Source organism: Nilaparvata lugens, unplaced genomic scaffold (assembly GCF_014356525.2).
Source record: "Nilaparvata lugens isolate BPH unplaced genomic scaffold, ASM1435652v1 scaffold9949, whole genome shotgun sequence".
Taxonomy (NCBI): Eukaryota; Metazoa; Arthropoda; class Insecta; order Hemiptera; family Delphacidae; genus Nilaparvata; species Nilaparvata lugens.
The window spans coordinates 1-6,385 of NW_024095692.1; the positions used below are offsets into that span (position 1 = coordinate 1).

General features: G+C 33.4%; 1 long non-coding RNA gene across 1 annotated transcript; it reads right to left on the reverse strand.

The window, feature by feature from the left end:
- Positions 1 to 1,640: 1,640 nt before the first annotated feature.
- LOC120349410 lies at positions 1,641 to 5,676 on the reverse strand. Its single transcript, XR_005570333.1, has 3 exons — positions 5,620 to 5,676; positions 2,223 to 2,289; positions 1,641 to 1,668 (listed from the first exon to the last, which is right to left on the reverse strand). It is a non-coding gene; the product is annotated as an uncharacterized LOC120349410 (long non-coding RNA).
- Between the last annotated feature and the right edge of the window lie 709 nt (positions 5,677 to 6,385).

Genomic DNA, 6,385 nt, shown 5'->3' on the forward strand with positions numbered 1-6,385 from the left:
CTACACTATTGTACACTAGTAATTGTTCTGTGAACAGTAGACCTCATGCAGTTTTCTCATCCACAAGTAACTAATGTCACCTGTTGAAATGTTAACAAACTCAGTTCACGTTTGAATTTATATTCAATCATTTATATTCATAAACAAAGCCATAGTGCATTCTGGTGACGTCATCACACGTAGGGTTTCTCAACACCTCCTACAGTGGTAGTAGGCTACTACACTATAGTGAGGTCCATGTTATAATAGCAGTATATAAAGATAGAAGAATAGCGATGTCGATTCTCTGCATTGATTGATTATATTTCTACACTGCCAGAAACATAATTGGCATCATTTTGGACCTAGAAAAGGATAGTACCACCGGCTTTGTCAAATGATAGACAAGGATAGCAATACCAAAGTTGATCAAATACTGTCATTATAACGTGGACCTCACTATAGGGTTTGATATTTTCTATTTGAAAATGGCAGATTGGCTTTGCAATTCAACAGTCGGATTTTTCAGACAATAATGTTGTCTATAAGTATATACTCTTGAAAAATAATTTAATTTTTGTCATTTCATGTTACAATATGAGCCACATAATATGAATAGAATTAGTATTTAGCTGGTTCAATTCAAAATACAGTACTTCGAAACATTGAATTAATGTAATCAGAAACTCATAGATGCCTCATCATTGAATTGAAGGATGATAAATGCTTCTGAAAGTCACAAATAGTCAAAGACCTTAAAGAGATGTCATTTAAGGTCTTTGCAAATAGTAACAGAGATTGATTCATACAATTAGTGTTATCCGTATTCATGTGCAGATCATAATTATGTCATTAAACATAGCAATATGTACTATGAAAAGCCGTAATCATTACAGGTTTCTCATTCATATTGAATCGAGAAATAATATACTTATTCAACCTAACTATAATAATTTGTTCCATCAATCTTGACTCCTCAGGTATAATCATGATCATGAGCATAATCTTTGGCATAGAGAGGAAATAAAACTTCCAAGCATTTCAATAAATATTATAGTAATTACCAAGTTATCAAAAAATAAGACACATTCTTAGGGTAGAATAAGCACACGGTTCTCTTATTTCTATTCAATTTATTCTCAAAATACAGTAGTACCGGTATAGGTATACAGTGTATGCTATAGCCTACTTTTATTTTGTTAGAGTCTGTAGTTTTCTTTTGTTGGATACTTTTACAATTTTTTTCTTTGCAATAGCTTTTCAACAAAGTATTAGAGCAAGACTTGATCAATGTCAGTTGAATTTCTTCTGACCTATGCTTCTCGCAATAGTCTATGCTCATCTCCTTCTGGTTCAAAACACTCATTGTTACATTAATTATCAAATCCATTTGATTGCTGACTAACATAACCTTAGACTCTAACTCCTTACAGCTAATTATTTTCTTAACTATTATAAAATTATGTACAATTGTATTTACAGCATCAATAGATGGGAATCTGAGGCCTCCTCTATTGTTTGATGAATGAGCCCACAGAGAAGAGGAAGTTTTGAACATCTCTTTCTGTGATAGCCTGAAATTTGATGTTCATTCCAAACCACTCTCTGTCTCAGACAGCCGTATCGCGCATGCGTTAGCAACGGGTTTTTCACGTGAAGAATGCAGATGATCGATAAAACTTCTTGAAACTGTAAATTCTAATTATTTTTACAAATAATATAAAATGCAAATTAATTTAAACAGTTCAATTGTAACAAATTGATATTTTTACATTTCCGAGTATGTGAAATTATCCATTTCATTCAGCGAACATTTATTTAACTAGGTAATTGAGAGGTTTTATTGAAAAAAGCTGTACCAAGGTCTTTAAGCTGAATAAAACGACTGAATTGAAAGTCAAGCACTTATTCTGATGCGTTGTACGGTACGTTAACATAGTGACTTCAGATTTTCACATATCAGTGCTTCAAAGTGCCAGACGTTCAATCAGGTGGCATAATTCAGCTATAGGCCTCAGTCAGAACTCTTCACCTAATATATCTCTTAATTATGATGTATCCTCAATTGGACAATAACGTGAGACTAATTTGGACAATAGGACAATCTAATTGAACAATAGAGACTTAGATGTGTAGAAACATTAAAACATTGAAATCACTACCTTCACAGTATTCTAAAAACCTAACATCCTTTTTGGGACACTATATAAACCAATAATCAAGTAAAGTGAGGAACTACTTACCAAGGAATTGTGTCTTTCGGAAAGCTTTCTATGTGGTGACAGGCAGACATAAATGGCATTTTTATTTCTAAAAAGAAAAACGTATTAGTAGAAGAACGTTAAGTAGAAGAATAATAATTAAAAAGATTGAATGCATCATACTAGAGATTAATCTACTCTCAATCCACAAGAAATTTATATTGATTTTTATTTCTTGGGTTGCATCTATTTTGCACGTATCGTATAGAGCACTAGCTGACTAAAGAGTGCAGCCTTAGTTGTCTTAGCTATCATGGCCGATATATTCCCTGTTTTGATAAGCCTAAAAGTTTGTCAGAATGGACTCCCTACTTTCAAATCAGTGAAGAGTGCGCAGGTGAATAGTGGTGGTGGTGTTATATGGCGGAAACTATGTCATTTCAAGTATTCATGTTCATCATGCAGTGGTGAGGTGAGCATCGAGGCTTTATTGTTGGAACGTTCTTTAAAAACAATGACAATGTGGTAGCGACGCAGATGCTTTTTGTAGGCGGTTTGGTTTTTTCAAATCAAATCAAATCAAGTCAAATAATTCTTTATTCATCATTGCATCAATACAATATAAATAACGTCACAGTAAAAGAGGTCAAAGAATTTCAACATTAACAACATTCAATTTAGATACTCCTGAATTGAGTACAGGCTCATAGAAATTAAATATCTCTTCAGTTCTCTCTTGAAGTCTGCACCCTCCTTCTCTCTGACATCAATCGGCAGCTTGTTAAGAACTTTGCTCCCATGTATGATGGCCGTTTTTCAAAGAAGTGTCTCCTGTGCTGATGAAGTGCATATGTTCTCCTTGAGCGTGTATGATACCGGTGGGTAACATATTCATGGTTTGAATCTTCATGACAGTTCCCGATGCTAGAACCATTAGGAAATGGCTTACTACTGTATGGTCGAAAGGATCTGCACTTCCTAGAAAACAAGCTGGGCAACCTAAAAAGGTGGGGTACCTGAAAATATCGCGGCAGTGAGGGCGTCCATTGAACAATCCCTATCGCGCTCTGTGCGGAAACATCCAGCTCCACTTGGAATATCGTCCAGAAAAGCAAGGCGAATTTTACACTTCGATCTCCATTTACACCCCTAAAAGATTATGGTTGTTTCAGACGACTGGTTAAAGCATACAGATGCTTGCAACGCACTCTTAACCTCTGTGCCACACAATACTATTCAGTGGTCTACAGATGAACCATATTTTCACGTCTCCGGATCAGTAAATACAGGAAGTACAGATCCAGTCGACCATACAGTAGTAAGCCATTCCTTATGGCGTCGCATAGGTTCATCAGAAAGCCAGTCATGATGATTCAAACCAAACCACCTAAAAAAGGTTTAAAGTTGCATTTTTCAGCGTTTTGCTTCCACGCTCATATCTCGAAAACAATGCATTCAACCGACATAACTACTATTCAAAAATGAAGCTTGATACATTCTCTACACTTTTTGTTTAGTGAAATTTTGTGATATTCCCAACAGTTCCCCAGATATTCGCTCTTGAAGGTGTGTAATTGTTAAAGTAACAGGTTTTTATCCAATGTTTTGCTCTTTCGGGGCTGATAACTCTCCTATAATGCATCATAAAATGGGGACTTTTGATATGTTCTCTCCTAACTGATAAGTCAAAATGTGTTTAAAACATTCCCTCCAAATTCCTTTGTCAATTGGTCTATTGTTGCAAAAATGGATATTTCACACTCAACACTAAAGCTGCTGCAAAAGGTGTTGCGAAATTGTAAAGTGTGAATTATACATCAAATTGAGGAAAATTTAATGATCTATAAGCTCATAGTCAACATGGATTTTCCCATCGATTTTAAAAGTTATGAAAGAAAAAAATAAAAAAATTTGTGTCAAATGTGTTTTTTTTAATGTCACACCTTCAAGAGCGGATATCTCGAAAACTAGAGGAGATAAAAAAAATTGTAGAATGAATATTGTAGGAGATCATGTAAGCTTTAATTTGTTATATGATAGTTACGGTAAGTCCTTAAGATAAATATTTTTGAGTTTTATGCGAGAAACCAAAAATGGTAAATGGAAACCACAATTTTTATACTGGGACAAAGTCACCATAATTTTAACCTAAAATGACTTTCTAAATGATCACTATGTATAACAATTAAAATATAATAAAAAACAAAAATAAATGTACTCGCCGATATTATAAGTCTTTAAGAAATGAGTTTTCTAATAGGCTACAAAGTTTTCAGACAAAAAAATCACAAGATGAAGCAAGAAGCTAGATTTTATGTCGATAATACTTACTTAATACTTGAGGTCGTTGCCAATGACTGGGGTCTCCAGATAGGCAGTGTCGGAATTCTCAATAAAAATAACCTACATGGTCATTCACGCTGTGGAGGTGCTTGACTCCCAAAAAGAGGTTCACTGTAAAACTCCTGTAGTGAGTAGAGTGGCTTTTCCAGGAGTTTATTTTTCAAAGTGGTATAGAACCAAGAGTTCCGTGTTTCCTGAATTGGTCTAGGAAGGCTGTTAAAAAATCTTATTGCCTGCGAAGGAAACTATTGTAATTCCCCGCCAGTCGGCTCCGGGGCACCTCCAGTCTAGTGGCATGTCACGTATTGTGGCTGTGTATATCACACCTTTTTTGAAACTGCACCAGGCTCTTCTTGATATACATAAGCGAGCACAATACATAATTCAAGTAATATATCAAGATTCAACAAGATAGTGATTGTAAAACCTAGATAATGATCAAGGCTACGGATATAAATGTTAAACATTGATTTCGGATAACAGATATTGGAGATAAATGATTTTAATCTTTTTCCGCGATGTGGGTCAAAGTCACCCCGTATTTTACAAAGCTACTTTCTAGAAGTATCTTAAGCCTAGGTGATGAAAAATGATACAATATAAGTAGAGTTATAATAAATGAGGTTATGTAGAGTTCTTTTTTATTATTGTATTAACTTAATGATAAGTTAATAGGAAAAATATCAAATAAAAAATCATTGCTATAGATTCACAAAAAAGCTTGTAGTGCACCCAATAAAACAAGAAAGCAAGACAGGATAAGGGGCTAAGCTATCTGTGATAATAGGAAAACAGCTACCATACAGGAAAACTTTATTTTCTATATGAAAACATAGCAAATCAAGTATGGGTGCCTCAGTAGCCTACCTACGTTTACTTATTGCAAATGTTAATTAATTTCATTAGATTATTGGAGCACATCAACTTATATTTTACCGTATAGCTTTTATAAAGTTTCTAGTTTTTAATGTTCCCGAAGACCTGGCATTACTGGCAAGGGCTGAAGAAGTTAAATCATAAAGAAGTAAATAAACCATTTTACAAAACTTAAGTAACTTACATCTAGTTTTATAGGTTGATATTAAAGAAAACTTACTTGGTAGGTTTTTGATATTTCATTAGCTTCATTAACTTGAGCCATTCGTTCCCACAGAAAACTCGAAATATAGGTACGATATAGGCAGTAGTAATGATGATACGCAGGGAAGCAATTGCTATTGTTATCTGAAAAATAGTTTCCAATTAGGCCTAGCATAATTAAATAAATATAGGCTAAGTGAATTATCATCAGAATAGAACTAAATAGCCAAAATAAGTTAAATCAATAAAATATGGTATGCTACTCTAGTTTTAAGTTTGATGTTTTTAATTAAAAACATTAAAAATATAAAGTTGTCTTTCTTATTGTATTACTTTATGTGATACCATGATTATAAAATAAAGTGATAAACAATGAAACAATGTTGATCAACCAATCTCATTGATTCACAGTGAAACTTGCTTATTGTTTAACTCTAAATGTATTAGGAAATACTGTACCTATGTAACTAAGTTAATGACCAACAACCTTGAAAAATAAACATAATTGTAATCATGGATAAAGCAACATAATATTTCAATAGGAAAATTCAAATCCTAAATAATGAAATACTTACCAACATATAAGTCAGTTTCTTTCTTGTTATAATAAAGATTTTTTATTAGGTATGCTACATATTGCTACTTCATTTTATAACTAATACCATAACACCAGTAAAAACACGAATTAAAATTATAGTGGTTTATAAAATAATAGTCATGTACATATTATGCAAGTTTTCAAAACTCTGTTATCTGTTTCAAACAAGACTGACGACTGTTGA